The sequence below is a fragment of the Hyperoodon ampullatus genome, assembly GCF_949752795.1.
Source record: "Hyperoodon ampullatus genome assembly, chromosome: 18".
Taxonomy (NCBI): Eukaryota; Metazoa; Chordata; class Mammalia; order Artiodactyla; family Ziphiidae; genus Hyperoodon; species Hyperoodon ampullatus.
The window spans coordinates 24,896,128-24,913,765 of record NC_136931.1 but is presented as its reverse complement, the minus strand read 5'-3'; positions in this window follow the sequence as shown (position 1 = coordinate 24,913,765).

Here is a 17,638-nt window from a genome sequence, read left to right as displayed (position 1 = left end):
AAGAGTCTGAACTTGGTTTAACTGAATTCTCTGCTTAGGATCTCAGTAGTCTACAATCAAGGTTTCAACTGCACTGCCTTCTCATGTGGTGAGTGGGGAAGAATCCATTTCCAAATTCATTACAGTTGTTGGCTGAATTTATTTTCTTTGCAGCTGTAGGACTGAAAGTCTGGGCTTCTTGCTGGCTGTTGACTAGAAGTCATCTTCAGCTCCTAGAGGCTGCCTACAGCCCCTAGAGTCTGCCCACAGTCCCTTGTCATGTGGGCTTTCCTAACATGGAGACTTATTTCATTAAGCCAACAAGGAGAGTCTCTAGAAAGCAATCGGTTAGCAAAGTGGAGTCCTTTTATAATCAAATGTAGCAGTAGATGTGGCATACTGTCACCTTTTCCACATTCTATTGATTTGGTGAAAATCACAGTTCTCACTACTCAAGAGAATAGGATCACAAAGCTGTGAACACCAGGAGACAAGAAACAGGCGGCTGCTTTAGAGTCTAGAGACCATCCACCACACACAAGAACCAGTGCCCACTATCAAACTCTGTTAGACATGGAACCTGTGTGAGAAATAAAGTTTTATTCATTAAACTGGAGATTGGGGTGGGAGGTGCTTGTTACAGAAGTAAAACCTAGTTCATACTCACTAAAAATATGATATTAATGTAAGTTCTATATATTTTTACTGCAGTTCTGACATGTAATTTTCATTTGTTTCCACTGTATCTTATGTCCACCTCATTACGGCACATTTTACTCTTTTATATACTTCTTTCATTACGTCTTTTTCTTTCCTTTGGTTACAAACTACACAAGGCAACATCCAAACCTATTTCCTCAGTACTTTGCACACTGCTTGATACATGATAGAAACGTTCTTCTATGTGTCCTAAAATTTATTTGCAAATTAATCCTGTCAAGTGTCATACTGATAGTACTAATTTCAATTACCATATAACTGCATTGGGTAAGTCAAATTCTGGCATGATGCCATCAGCTGTGTTGAGGGCCTTGATATGAAAGAGCCCCGAGAAGTCCTTGTGAGTACTTGAGGGTGCTGTTTATGATTTCAGCAATTCATTTACTGAGTCTGCCTTGGGTGGCTACTAATGGACAAATATGATGCTAATCATGAAGGAGAATTTTCAGTTCTCACCATTAGGAATAATTACACCTACCCGAAATGTAGCTTTGTGTTGTTTTTTGTTTTCTCCCCATGCTACCAACTGTAAATGTTGTAGCTGATCCATATTATCTCAATGGTATAACTATCAGAAATGATTTATAGATTAATATTTGGCTAGCTTTGAGTAAGTTTACCTACTTTATTTTATGTAGCATAATAACCTTATTCGAGCTTTATCTTTGTTAGTCACACTTAATCCTCTGCTAGTTTATTGTTCTCACTTATTTTAAAATTAAATTTATCTTACTATATTGAATAAGTTTGCTATGAGAAGGAAGTAAGACAGCTTAAAAGGGTGGTAAAGAACGTAAATACATAGATAGATAGATGATAGATAGTCAAGCAGGCAGACGTACGTAATAGCACTTGCTAAATATTTATTAAATTATTCAGAAAATTTAGACTTATTCACATCTACAATGACAAATCAGAAAAAGAACAAGTATTTTTGTGTTGAAAAAATGTAGGCACTGGGAATAAATGGAACTAGATTTCAATTTCAGTTTTGCTGTTAATGAGCCACATTAATTTGGCATTTTTTTCTCTAAACTTTATTTCTTTATCTGTGAAATGAGATTATCTAATTTAAAGATTTATTTTGAGACAGGAATATATTAACATGCATATGGCAACTAAGCATACTGTCTGACAAGTACTAGATAATCAATAAATGGTATCTTTTGGCTCTACATATCACCATAGTCAACTTGTTTACTATAGTAGAAACAGAGAACAAAACTTTGTACCTAAAATTACTTGGTGTTTTTGAAGAATATCACAGCTCTAGTTCAGTTAAACAGATGATTATTTGTTTAATATTCTGGATTTTCTCATTGAAAATATAGTAGAAAAGTTATCCCTGATTAAGAGAAGCTTGCAGCTTCAATAAGGAGAGATAGATATAAATAACAGAGATTTCACAGATTGTACAGACTATTAATGGCATATGATTATACTCAGTTTTTTCATACCAAAGACAAATTAACAGTACAAACAACATTCCTAGTTCATGATTAAATTAAATACATTATATGAAACTCCTTATACTAAAAAAGTTTTTCCTGCTGTGTTTCTATCTTCCTTCCTCCTTCATTTCCTTCCTTCCTTCCTTCGTCCTCGCATTGTACAAAGATTTATTAATAGAAGGAAAAAAGATACATTCTCTGGTCTCATTAAGCTTGCATTGCCTGGGAATTAGAGGACTGATGATGAGAGGGGCATAAAATAAGTGGGCAAATAAACATATATCAAGTGGTAAGAAATGCTATTAAGGAAAATAAAACAAGATAAGGGAGAGAAAGTGGTGGCAGGACCAAAAGTAAATGGTGAGTTAAATTACTAGAGCCCAGCATAATCTTGATGCCATCATGTTTTGTAATACTGAGCAGAGCCTCATGGAGTTTCCTGTGTTTGTAGCAGGATCCTCCATGCCTGGCTGACTCACTGGTGCACTGTGGTTAAGAGCTAGGTGTGTGTTGCTTGACATTGTCAAGACCAGCAGAAGAGTGGTGTCACTAAGATCATGCTAAGATTGATGGATACGTCAATTCTACTGAGTATGACATTGGATGACATCACTACACATGGTCTAGTCCACACCTAAATTAGAACATCAGCTTCAACTTTACACATAGAAAAAGAAGTTACTAAAGTTTATCCATTAGTTCCACACCCCCTCTCAAGTCATCTGAATTGTCTCCATTCTTACCACCATTACCCTCTCAGAAGCCACTGTAATCACTCACTTGAAACACTGCCATAACTACTGAAATGATCTTATGCTCAGCCTTGATCCTCTCCAACAGTAGACAAAGGAATCATATTTGTTTTTGCAAAATTTTAAATTACTTAAAATGCCCTAATGGCTTCCCACGTCCTTTCTGTAAACAGGAATAGAAATTAGGGCTCTGTTCATGTAGGGGCTTTGATGTGGATATGCCCTGTCCCCCCTCCCCCCGTCTACCTCAGCCCCCATCATCTTTAACTCACACTTTGATTGTACTGGAATTCCTCCCATTCTCAGTCCTGATTTTTCTTCTAGATGGAGAGATCAACACATGGATGCTTTATGTCTTTAATCATCCTAGAGATAATCCTTCTTCAAATTCCCCAGCATATCTTCTTTAAGTACCTCTTCCACAACTAAAAGTCATGTCCTCCTCTAATGTCCTTTTTCATCATGCATTTCATGACACATGTCATTGCCTTTTTTGGCTTTATTTTCCTTCCCACTAGACTGGGATCTCATTGTGCTGGGATAGGTCCTGACATGTGAGTCATGCAATAAATATTACTGAAGTAATGGTCAGTGTTAACGGTGGAATAAAAATTCAGTAAGTTCACTGAATTGACCAGCTATTTAGCTTTATTGACTCTGTTTTGTTCTAATGTCTGTTCAACAGCAAATGGTATGAGTTTCCAACTAACAGAATATGCAGTTGAATTTTGATTTCCTCCGTGGATTTGTGCCAAGGAGTCAGGAGAGAGCCATGCTTTCATACACCACCAATGAATAGCTGAAAATGAACTCCATCCCATGATAATAAGCTAACACCTTGTTATACTACCAAAAATGTACATCAGTCTTGTGTGTTTGTTTCTGTGTATCACCACGATATTTTCGATCGAAGAAAAACTTCAGGGTATTTAGCTAATAGTGCCATAGCCCTGTGGTAACCTTTGTCAGTTGAAGCTAAATTTCTAAATTTAGTGTGAAGGAAGAATATCATACAGAAGAATTTTTCCATTTAGAAAAAATAAAAAAGAACTTACTTCAGTGTAATAAAAATAAGATTTTGGCAAATAATTTTAACAAGTAAGATTTTGGAGATTTTCCAGAATGACTTTAATGATGCTTAAACTATACTTCCAAAGAAAATATCTCCTTTAAATAACTTCTGAGACATAGGCATATCATATTATATAAGCCCAGTATGGCATCATCCTGTGAGGATGATAATATATTGCATATAAGTTTTCAGATTTAATCTATTTGATAGAGTGTTTATCCGTGTGACTTCTCAGAGGAGTACTTTAACTCAGAATATTAATACTGAAAGAATCTGTAAACAACTACCCAAACAATGCATATAGAACTCTATGTTCTATACTTTACAACTGTCTTACACATATAATTGTTTTACAAAGTTAAAATTATAAGTTGGTTCGATAATGTCTTCTAATTCCCTCATTACTAAAAAATTGGTGAAAAACTTCAACTAATTTTGGATTAAGGAATGAACTGTTCTGCCTTATTCCTCTTCTTGAAGTTTCCAAGTTTTGCTCATTTACTTATGCTGTCCTCTATCCTTTGCTCCTTTATATTAGGATTCTGTATTCTTGTCAGGACTCCTATGAAGGAAAGGTCAGCCTCACTAATATTGCTCCAAATTCATGTTATCTTTCATCTTTTAACCATCCTATTCTTATGGCTTTGCCTCCCTTAGCTATGTAGTTGTAAAATGGCTGCTGGTGATTACATTTTGTAAGGAAATGTTTATGTCCTTATTTGCACAGTTCTCAAATTTTTATCGTAGTGTATTCTGAGTGTTCTTTGTTCTTCCCTTTTCTACTCTGATAGAAGAGACATTTTAACTCTGCTCTTTTGGTTGTGCACATTATCTTCCTGGCTGACTTTTAAGCTTAAGACTTTGGGCAGAAATATGGCACTGGCGCCACTTCCTGTGTAACACCATGTCATTTCCTGTGTAATCACATCATTCTCAGAGTAATATCATTAAACATTTCCCACCCACTGAACTGTGACAGCTCACAAGAATTTCATTTAATCATTTCATGCCCAGCACTGTGTGAACTGCCCTTTCCCTAGCTTTTGTTAAGAAAGATTGGTAGGCATATCATATGCATATCCAATTAAACTTAAAACAGGTCAAACTATGTCTGTGCATAAACTGAACTACCTACTTTAAAATTATTGGATATAAGTTACTTACAATGCTTCACATTTCCAAAGTAAATGCCAAGTTGACTTTATTATTAATTTTTTTTCAGAATGGTGGTTTCCTCAGTCTTAGACACAGTTTAAAATATGGTGAATAAGTTTATTGTTATTGATATTCTTGCTTCCATTTTGATTTGTTTTCTAAATGTTAGCTTAAACATTTAAAGAGTATCAGTAGGGGAAGTAGTAAATATGTTTAATGCCATTTATTGGGATCTTCTCTGTATTAAACATTGCACTGGGCATTTTAAATATTGATACATTAACTTATTTACTCTTCACAAAAGTCTGTGAGCTAGACATTATCTAAAAAAGCTGATACTCAAAGAAGTTAAGTGACTTTCCCCAAAGTATCCAAATACCAAGTGACAAAAGTGATTTAACTATGATAACTGGATCTAAACCCCAATTGTTCCCAGAGTAACTTTTTTTACACTTATTTTATTTTATTTAAAATTTTTTATTTTATTTTATTAAAAAATTTTGTTTTATATTTGAGCATAGTTGATTAACACTGCCATGTTAGTTTCAGGTGTATAGCAAAATGATTCAGTTATACATATGCATGTATCTATTCTTTTTCAAATTCTTTCCCCATTTAGGTTATTACAGAATATTGAACAGAGTTCCCTGTGCTATACAGTAGGTCCTTGTTGGTTATCTATTTTATTTATTTAATTTTTTAAATTGGAGTATAGTTGCTTTACAATTTTATGTTAGTTTGTGCTGTACAGCAAAGTGAATCAGCTATACGTATACATATATCCCCTCTTTTTTGGATTTCCTTCTGATTTAGGTCACCACAGAGCATTGAGTAGAGTTCCCTGTGCTATGTAGTAGGTTCTCATTTGTTATGTATTTTATACATAGTGTCAATAGTATATATATGTCAATCCCAGTCTCCCAATTCATCCCACCCTCTCCTTTCCCCTGTGGTATCCATACATTTGTTCTCTACTTCTGTGTCTCTATTTCTGCTTTGTAAATGAGATCGTCTATACCAGTTTTTCAGATTCCACATATATGCATTAATATACGATATTTGTTTTTCTCTTTCTTACTTATTTCATACTGTATGACAGTCTCTAGGTCTATCCATGTCTCTACAAATGACCCAATTTCGTTCCTTTCTATGGCTGAGTATTATTCCACTGTATATATGTACCACATCTTCTTTATCTGTTCCTCTTTTTATTTTTTAAATATTTATTTATTATTTTTTTGGCTGCGTCAAGTCTTAGTGGTGGCACACGGGATCTCTGTATCGGATCTGTCATTGCAGCATGTGGACTTCTCTTTCTAGTTGTAGTGTGTGTGGGTTTCATTGCCCTGTGGGCATGTTGGATCTTAGTACCCTGACCAGGGATTGAACCTGTGTCCCCTGCATTGGAAGGCAGATTCTTAACCACTGGACCACCAGGGAAATACCCTCCGTTTCTCTGTTGATGGGCATTTATGTTGCTTCCATGTCCTGGCTATTGTAAATAGTGCTGCAGTGAACATTGTGGTACATGACTGTTTTTGAATTATGGTTTTCTCTGGGTATATGCCCAGTAGTGGGATTTCTGGGTCACATGGTAGTTCTATTTTTAGTTTTTTTAAGGAATCTCCATACTGTTCTCCATAGTGGCTGTATCAATTTACATTCCCACCAGCAATGCATGAGGGTTCCCTTTTCTTCACACCCTCTCCAGCATTTATTGTTTGTAGATTTTTTTATGATGGCCATTCTGACCGGTGTGAGGTGATACCTCATTGTAGTTTTGATTTGTATTTCTCTAATGATTAGTGATGTTGAGCATCTTTTCATGTGTTTGTTGGCAATCTATATGTCTTCTTTGGAGAAATGTCTATTTAGGTCTACTGCCCATTTTTTGATTGGGTTGTTTGTTTTTTTGTTATTGAGCTGCATGAGCTGTTTGTATATTTTGGAGATTGATCCATTGTCTGATGATTCATTTGCAAATATTTTCTCCCATTCTGAGGGTTGTCTTTTCATCTTGTTTATGGTTTCCTTTGCTATGCAAAAGCTTTTAAGTTTCTTTAGGTCCCATTTGTTTATTTTCATCTTTATTCTCATTACTCAAGGAGGTGGGTCAAAAAATATCTTGCTGTGATTTATGTCAAAGCGTGTTCTTCCTACGTTTTCCTCTAAGAGTTTTATAGTGTCTGGCCTTATAATTAGGTCTTTAATCCATTTTGAGTTTAATTTTGTGTATGGTGTTAGGGAGTATTCTAATTTCACTCTTTTACATGCATCTGTCCAGCTTTCCCAGCACCACTTATTGAAGAGGCTGTCTTTGCTCCATTGTATATTGTGGCCTCCTTTGTCATAGATTAGGCGACCATAGATGCGTGGGTTTATCTCTGGGCTTTCTATCCTGTTCCACTGATCTATAGTTCTGTTTTTGTGCCAGTACCATACTGTCTTGATTACTGTAGCTTTGTAGTATAGTCTGAAGTCCGGGAACCTGATTCCTCCAACTCCATTTTTGTTTCTCAAGATCCCTTTTGTATTTGAGGTCTTTTGTGTTTCCATACAAATTGTAAAGTTTATTGTTCTAGTTCTGTGAAAAATGCCATTGGTAATTTGATAATTTGAGGGATTGCATTGAATCTGTAGATTGCTTTGGGTAGTATAGTCATTTTCACAATATTGATTCTTCCAATCCAAGAACAGGGTATATCTCTCCATCTGTTTGCGTTGTCTCTGATTTCTTTCCTCAGTATCTTATAGTTTTCTTCGTACAGGTCTTTTGCCTCCTTAGGTAGTTTTATTCCTAGATATTTTATTCTTTTTGTCACAATGGTAAATGGGATTGTTTTCTTAACTTCTGTTTCTGATCTTTTGTTGTTAGTGTACAGGAATGCAAGAGATTTCTGTGTATTAATTTTGTATCCTGTGACTTTACTAAATTCATTGATTAGCTCTAGTAGCTTTCTGATGACATCTTTCGGATTTTCTTTTAAATACTACTACATAAAATATGTATTACTTGTTTCTATTATGATGGAGTAGAGAAAGCTGTGGTGGAACTCAAACCAAAATACTGTGACAACTAGACATACCATGGACATATTCTGTGTCCAAAGTTCTATAATGTAATATAATTTTTCTAAGAATCACTTCTTACATTTTAGGAAAGGAGAAGATAAGGCATTACATCTTGTTGCGAAAATAAAAATGAGGTATCATGCACTAGGTAATTTGCTAACATAGCACATTATATACGTCAAATTTTCTGTCTAAGGGGACAATTAAAAATATAGTTTTAGTCATTCAGCTATCATTACTGAGCACCTTCAAAGCTCTAGACATCTTGTTGAGTATTAGGGATAGAAGGATGAATAATTACACAGACCCTATTTTCACAGCAGTTAAAGTACAGTAAAGAAAGAATGCATCTTCCATTTCTGTCAGTAATATAGATTGTCAGAGTGATATTTTTGGATTACCCTTAGAACTATAATCGTCAGGTTTTGTAACGGAGGATCCTGAAAAGGGAAGTTTGGGAGCATGTTTCTAGAATCAGAGGAGGAACCTCCCACAGAAAAGAAACTAGAGGATTTAATGTCTGGTCTTACTATTCTCCACTAGGACTTAGGGTGGCCTAGTCAATACAGTTAAGCCTGTCTGCATCCAGGGAACCCTCTCAGTGTATGTCTGTCAACCTTCAGAGATGTCCTCAGTAATATTGTTGACTCCCTGAAACTGGGCAATGGATCCTTAGTCCACATTTCTAAGAAATTCTGTAGACTCTCCCCATTTCAGCATCCAATACCCAGCCATGACCATATTCAGTAGGAAAGAATACACAAGAAGTTATATATCTTCTAGTCTATTTTCCTCTTGAAAATAATTTTCAGTGTGTTATTGTATCAGGCGCTCAAAGTCTTTTCCTACTTACTGGGGGGGTGGTATTTGTTAGTTTATTGTTTTTGGAATAAAGAAAGAAATTGGCATGTACGTCACAGAACACAAAAATGAAATTTTCTTATTTATCTACTTAAATGTGATACTATAATAGACTCTATAATTTTTAATGTTTTTTTCTTATTAGTCATCCATTTTATACACATCAGTGTATACATGCCAATCCCAATCTCCCAATTCATCACACCAAAACCCCCACCCCCCGCCACTTAACCCCTTGGTGTCCATACGTTTTTTCTCTACTTCTGTGTCTCAATTTCTGCTCTGCAAATGAGTTCATCTGTACCATTTTCTACGTTCCAAATATATGCGTTAATATATGATATTTGTTTTTCGCTTTCTGGCTTACTTCATTCTGTATGACAGTCTCTAGCTGCATCCATGCCTCTAAAAATGACCAAATTTCGTTCTTTTTTATGGCTGAGTAATATTCCATAGTATATATGTACCACAAATTCTTTATCCATTCGTCTGTCGATGGGAATCTAGCTTGCTTCCATAACCTGGCTATTGTAAATAGTGCTGCAACGAACATTGGGGTGCATGTGTCTTTTTGAATTATGGTTTTCTCAGGGTATATGCTCAGTAGTGGGATTTCTGGGTCATATGGTAATTCTATTTTTAGTTCTTTAAGGAACCTCCATACTGTTCTCCATAGTGGCTGTATCAATTTACATTCCCACCAGCAGTGCAAGAGGGTTCCCTTTTCTCCACACCCTCCTTAGCATTTGTTGCTTGCAGATTTTCTGATGATACCCATTCTGACTGGTGTGAGGTGATACCTCATTGTAGTTTTGATTTCCATTTCTCTAATAATTACTGATGTTGAGCAACTTTTTATGTGCTTCTTGGCCATCTTTATGTCTTCTTTGGAGAAATGTCTATTTAGGTCTTCTGGCTATTTTTGGATTGGGTTGTTTCTTTTTTTAATATTGAGCTGCATTAGCTGCTTATATATTTTGGAGATTAATCCATTGTCTGATGATTCATTTGCAAATATTTTCTCCCATTCTGAGGGTTGTCTTTTCGTCTTGTTTATGGTTTCCTTTGCTGTGCAAAAGCTTTTAAGTTTCATTAGGTCCCATTTGTTTATTTTTGTTTTTATTTCCATTACTCGAGGTGGATCAAAAAAAATCTTGCTGTGATTTGTGTCAAAGAGTGTTCTTCCTATGTTTTCCTCTAAGAGTTTTATAGTGCCCAGTCGTACATTTAGGTCTCTAATCCATTTTGAGTTTATTTTTGTGTATGGCGTTAGGGAGTGTTCTAATTTCATTGTTTTACATGTAGCTGTCCAGTTTTCCTAGCACCACATATTGAAGAGACTGTCTTTTCTCCATTGTATATCCTTGCCTCCTTTATCATAGATTAGTTGACCATAGGTGTGTGAGTTCATCTCTGGGCTTTCTATGCTGTTCCATTAATCTATACTTCTATACTTTTTGTGCCAGTACCATATTGCCTTGATTACAGTAGCTTTGTAGTATAGTCTGAAGTCAGGGATTCTGATTACTCCAGCTCTGTTTTTTTCCCTCAAGACTGCTATGGCTATTCGGGGTCTTTTGTGTCTCCATACAAATTTTAAGATTTTTTGTCTAGTTCTGTAAAAAATGCCATTGGTAATCTGATAGGGATTGCATGGAATCTGTAGATTGCTTTGGGTAGTATAGTCATTTTCACAATATTGATTCTTCCAATCCAAGAACATGGTATATCTCTCCATCTGTTGGTACCATCTTTAATTTCTTTCATCAATGTCTTAAGTTTTCTGCATACAGGTCTTTTGTCTCCGTAGGTAGGTTTATTCGTAGGTATTTTATTCTTTTTGTTGCAATGGTAAATGGAAGTGTTTCCTTAATTTCTCTTTCAGATTTTTCATTCTTAGTGTATAGGAATGCAAGAGATTTCTGTGCATTAATTTTGTATCCTGCAACTTTACCAAATTCATTGATTAGCTCTAGTAGTTTTCTGGTGGCACCTTTAGGATTCTCTATGTATAGTATCATGTCATCTGCAAACAGTGACAGTTTTACTTCTTCTCTTCCAATTTGTATTTCTTTTATTTCTTTTTCTTCTCTGATTTCCATGGCTAGGACTTCCAAAACTATGTTGAATAATAGTGGTGAGAGTGGACATCCTCGTCTTGTTCTTGATCCTAGAGGAAATGCTTTCAGTTTTTCACCATTGAGAATGATGTTTGCTGTGGGTTTGTCGTATATGGCTTTTATTATGTTGAAGTAGGTTCCCTCTATGCCCACTTTCTGGAGAGTTTTTATCATAAATGGGTGCTGAATTTTGTCAAAAGCTTTTTCTGCGTCTATTGAAATGATCATATGGTTTTTATTCTTCAATTTGTTAATATGGTGTATCACGTTGATTGATTTCTACATATTGAAGAATCCTTACATCTCTCGGATAAATCCCTCTTGATCATGGTGTATGATCCTTTTAATGTGTTGTTGGATTCTGTTCGCTAGTCTTCTGTTGAGGATTTTTGCATCTATATTCAACAGTGATATTGGTCTGTAATTTTCTTTTTTTTTGTAGTATCTTTGTCTGGTTTTGGTATCAGGGTGATGGTGGCCTCATAGAATGAGTTTGCGAGTATTCCTTCCTCTGCAGTTTTTTGGAAGAGTTTGTGAAGGACGGGTGTCAGCTCTTCTCTAAATGTTTGATAGAATTCACCTGTGAAGCCATCTGGTCCTGGACTTTTGTTTGTTGGAAGATTTTTAATCACAGTTTCAATTACATTACTTGTGATTAGTCTGTTCATATTTTCTATTTCTTCCTGGTTCAGTCTTGGAAGTTATAGCTTTCTAAGACTCTGTCCATTTCTTCCAGGTTGTCCATTTTATTGGCATAGAGTTGCTTGTAGTAGCCTCTTAGGATGCTTTGTACTTCTGCAGTGTCTATTGTAACTTCTCCTTTTTCATTTCTAATTTTATTGAGTTGAGTCCTCTCCCTCTTTTTCTTGATGAGTCTGGCTAATGGTTTATCAATTTTGTTTGTCTTCTCAATGAACCAGCTTTTAGTTTTATTGATCTTTGCTATTGTTTTCATTATTTCTATTTCATTTATTTCAGCTCTGATCTTTATGATTTCTTTCCTTCTGGTAACTTTGGGTTTTGTTTGTTCTTCTTTCTCTAGTTCCTTTAGGTGTAACGTTAGATTCTTTATTTCAAATTTTTCTTGTTTCTTGAGGTAGGCTTGTATAGCTATAAACTTCCCTCTTAGAAGTGCTTTTGCTATATCCCATAGGATTTGGATCGTCGTGTTTTCATTGTCATTTGTCTGTAGCTATTTTTGATTTCCTCTTTGATTTCTTCAGTGATCTCTTGGTTATTTAGTAACGTACTGTTTAGCCTCCATGTGTTTGTGTTTTTTACTTTTTTCCCCCTGTAATTGATATCTAATCTCATAGCATTGTGGTCAGAAAAGATGCTTGATATGATTTCAATTTTCATAAACTTACTGAGGCTTGATTTGTGACCCAAGATGTGATGTATCCTGGAGAATGTTCCATGTGCACTTCAGAAGAAAGTTTTGGATGGAATGTCCTGCAAATATGGATTAAATCTATCTGGTACATTGTGTTATTTAAAGCTTCTGTTTCCTTATTAATTTTCTGTTTGGATGATCTGTCCATTGGTTAAGTGAGGGGTTAAAGCCCCCACTCTTATTGTGCTACTGTCGATTTTCTCTTTTAGAGCTGTTAGCAGTTGCCTTATGTATTGAGGTGCTCCTATGTTGGGTGCATATATAATTGTTACATCTTCTTCTGGGATTGTTCCCTTGATCATTACATAGTGTCCTTCCTTGTCTCCTGTAAAATTCTTTATTTTAAAGTCTATTTCATCTGATATGAGTATTGCTCCTCCAGCTTTCTTTTGATTTTCATTTGCATGGAATATTTTTTTCCATCCCCTCACTTTCAGTCTGCATGTGTCCCTAGGTCTGAAGTGGGTCTCTTGTACACAGCATATATATGGGTCTTGTTTTTGTGTCGATTCAGCAAGTGTGTGTCTTTTGGTGGAGCATATAATCCATTCACGTTTAAGGTAATTATTGATATGTATGTTCCTATTCCTATTTTCTTAATTGTTTTTGTTTGTTTTTGTAGGTCCTTTTCTTCTCTTGTGTTTCCCACTTAGAGAAGTTCCTTTAGCATTTCTTGTAGAGCTGATTTGGTGGTGCTGAATTCTCTTAGGTTTTGTTTGTCTGTAAAGCTTTTGATTTCTCCATCGAATCTGAATGAGATCCTTGCTGAGTAGAGTAATCTTGGTTGTAGGTTCTTGTCTTTCATCATTTTAATTATATCATTCCACTCCCTTCTGGGTTGTAGAGTTTCTGCTGAGAATTCAGCTGTTAACCTTATGGCAGTTCCCTTCTGTGTTATTGTTGTTTTTCCCTTGCTGTTTTCAATAATTTTTCTTTTTCTTTAATTTTTGCCAATTTGATTACTATGTGTCTCGGTGTCTTTCTCCTTGGGTTTATCCTGTATGGGACTCTCAGCACTTCCTGTACTTGGGTGTCTATTTCCTTTCCCATGTTAGGGAGGTTTTCGACTATAATCTCTTCGAATATTTTCTCGGGTCCTTTCTCTCTCCTCCTTCTGGGACACCTATAACGCAAATGTTTTTGCATTTAATGTTGTCCCAGAGGTCTCTTAAGCTGTCTTCATTCCTTTTCATTCTTTTTTCTTTATTCTTTTCTGCAGCAGTGAATTCCACCATTCTGTCTTCCAGGTCACTTATCCATTCTTGTGCCTCAGTTATTCTGCTATTGATTTCTTCTAATGTAGTTTTCATTTCAGTTATTGTATTGTTCATCTCTGTTTGTTTGTTCTTTAATTCTTCTAGATCTTTTTTTAACATTTCTTGCATCTTCTCGACCTTTGCCTCCATTCTTTTTCCGAGGTCCTGGATCATCTTCACTATTATTCTGAATTATTTTTCTAGAAGATTGCCTATCTCTATTTCATTTAGTTGTTTTTCTTAGGTTTTATCTTGTTCCTTCATCTGTTACATAGCCCTCTGCCATTTCATGCTGTCTATCTTTCTGTGAATGTGGTTTTTGTTCCACAGGTTGCAGGATTATAGTTCTTCTTGCTTCTGCTGTCTGCCCTGTGGTGGATGAGGCTATCTAAGAGGCTTGTGCAAGTTTCCTGATGGGAGGGACTGATGGTGGGTAGAACTCCTTTTTGCTCTGGTGGGCAGAGCTCAGTAAAACTTTAATCTGCTTGTCTGCTGATGGGTGGGGCTGGGTTCCCTCCCTGTTGGTTGTTTGGCCTAAGATGACCCAACACTGAAGCCTACCAGGGCTCTTTGGTGGGGCTAATGGCTGGCTCTGGGAGGGCTCACGCCAAGGAGTATTCCCAGAACTTCTGCTGCCAGTGTCCTTGTCCCTTGGTGAGCCACAGCTGCCTCCCACCTCTGCAGGAGACCCTCTAACACTAGCAGGTATGTCCTGTTCTGTCTCCTATGTGGTCACTGCTCCTTCCCCTGTGTTCCCACGTGCACACTACTTTGTGTGTGCCCTCCAAAAGTGGAGTCTCTTTTTCCCCCAGTCCTGCTGAAGACCTGCACTCAAATCCTGCAAGCCTTCAAAGTCTGATTCTCTAGGAATTCCTCCTCCCGGTCTCTCGGTGCCAGAACCCCAATTTGGGGAGCCTTATGTGTGGCTCAGATCCTTTACTCCAGTGGGTAGACTTCTGTGGTATAAGTGTTCCCTGGTTTGTGAGTCATCCACCTAGCAGTAATGGGATTTGATTTTATTGTGATAACACCCCTCCTACCGTCTCATTGTGGCTTCTCCTTTGTCTTTGCATGTGGGGTATCTTTTTTGGTGAGTTCCAGTGTTTTCCTGTTGATGATTGTTCAGCAGTTAGTTGTGATTCTGGTGTTCTCGAAAGAGGGAGTGAGAGCATGTCCTTCTACTCCACCATCTTGAAACAATCTCCAGACTCTATAATTTTAAAGTTAAAAAATTTTTGTGCTCAAAAAATACCTAGATAATTTTAAGACTTTAATAATTTCTTAATTTCAATTAAATTGAATGCATTAGAAAATCTTCTTTTACCAAGAATAAAATGGTTATGTAAATTCACCAATAAGAAAGTTGAATAAGGCAATTATGCTACTGTTCTTATAAAAATTCTTGCAGTTGAAAGTAACTCTTACTCCTCGGACCCTCACTGAACATCAATTCATTAAATATTTGTTGGCTATGTCAGGCACTGAACAAGGCCATGTTCAAGCCATGAAGAGCATGTGTGTTTTAGTGGAATAGTGAAAATAAAACTTATAATGGGGATATATATTTTACACTTAAAATACTCAGTGACAAAGCATCCATCTCAAGTATGACTAAATATTAATAATTCCCTATCTGGATAGAAAATCAAAGAAGCAACAATTATATTATGCAAATAACAACAATTTATTGTGCAGTTAGAAAATAACAATCTCTAAAAATAAATGTTTGTAGCAAACCATCTCATGCATATAAGTAGATCAACAATTTATTCCGTATTCCTGTGAAGCTTGCCAGCAGATCTAATGCAGGAGTATGATTTCTTGTCTAAGACTTTATCTTCATTTGCTTTATTTTGTGTTTGTGCTAAGCTCATATTATTATTGATATATATGGGTTGGCCAAAAAGTGCCTTTGGTTTTTAAGTAAAGATAAAAGACACATTTTTCACTTTCACCAAGAACTTTATTGAACAACGTATTCACTTTTTTGTTCCACTACCTTCTGCCATTTCTTAGTCAACTTCATAATTCCATCTTCCCAAAACTTTTTATCTTTTTGAGCAAAAAACTGTTCCAGGTGCCTTTTACACTCTTCCAGGGAATTGAAATTTTTTCCATTAAAAGAATTTTGTAAATGGAAATCCAAAGGTGAAATGTCTGGTGAATATGGCAGATGAATCAGAACTTCCCAGGCAAGCTGTAACAGTTTTCGTCTGGTCATCAAAGAAACATGCAGTCTTGCATTATCCTGGTGGAAGATTATGCATTTTCTGTTGACTAATTCTGGACACTTTTCATTGAGTGCTGCTTTCAGTTGGTCTAATTGGGAGCAGTACTTGTTGGAATTAATCATTTGGTTTTCCGGAAGGAGCTCATAATAGAGGACTCCATTCCAATCCCACCATATACACAACATCACCTTCTTTGGATGAAGATTGGCCTTTGGTGTGGTTGGTGGTGGTTCATTTCGCTTGCCCCACGATCTCTTCCATTCCCCATTATTGTACAGTATTCACTTTTCATCTTCCGCCACAATTTGTTTTAAAAATGGAACATTTTCATTACGTTTAAGTAGAAAAGCGCATGTAGAAATACATTCAAGAAGGTTTTTTTTGCTTATGTGGAACCCAAACATCAAAGCGATTAACATAACCAAGCTAGTGCAAGTGATTTCAGTCCTTGATCTGGATATTTTGAGGATGTTGGCTATCTCCCGCATGGTATAATGTTGATTGTTCTCAGTTAATGTCTTGACTTGATCGCTGTCAAATTCAACTGGTCTACCAGACAGTGGAGCATTGTCCAGCGAATAATCTCCAGCACAAAACTTCACAAACCACTTCTGACATGTTCAGTCAGTCACAGCACTTTCTCCATACACTGCACAAATCTTTTTTTTTGCATTTCAGTTGTGTTTTTACCTTTCTTGAAATAATAAAGCATAATATGCCAAAAATGTTGCTTTTCTTCTTCCATCTTCAGTGTTAAAATGGCTACACAAAAATTCACCAATTTTGGTAAGTCTTTTTTTAAATGCATGTTGATATGATAGCTGTCACATAAAATCTAACAAAATTGTTCTAAATAAAGTTAAAGACAGCTAAACACTACTAGAGCCATCTTAGAAGAAAAAACTGAACAAAACTTTTGGCCAACCCAATATATATATATATGATTCCCGTTATATGTATTTTCTTCATTTATAAAGCAGATTTTGAAAACTGAATATCCCGAAACTTTCTTACAGGTAACAAATCAGTTTCTTAGAGTTAAATGGAACAGTGAAATCATGTATTTTAGACTCAAAAATCTCTTCCATATTGATATTAATTTTCCAGCCTTTTCCACTCATTCATTGCATATTTATTAGATATTTCTTTTTGCAAGGGCTTGCTTACACTGAGCATTATAAATATACTTTTGAGTAATAGCAGATAAAATCCCATGAAGTATAGTCTGGTGGGGAAAGCAGACTTTAATCAAATAATTATATACATGGAAGTACATTCTCAATTGTGGCAAATGCTATGAAGGAGAGGAATATACAGATACAATAAGGTGGCTTTGCCTAAGAATGGAAAGCCAGTGGGGGCTTCCCTAGGAAGAGTTGGTTTGAGAAGAATGCTATTCATTAGAGGGTGTTGCACTGCCCGCCCCTCCAAATGAATAAAGTGAGGAATTTCTAGAAGAATGGCATGAGTGTCTACCCCTGAAGAGTACCCAGGTTTATGAATTATCTGTAACAATGGCAATCTGTCAGCATCACCTCCATGCTCCCAATCTTAGAATGCCATACCTTGAGAAAGA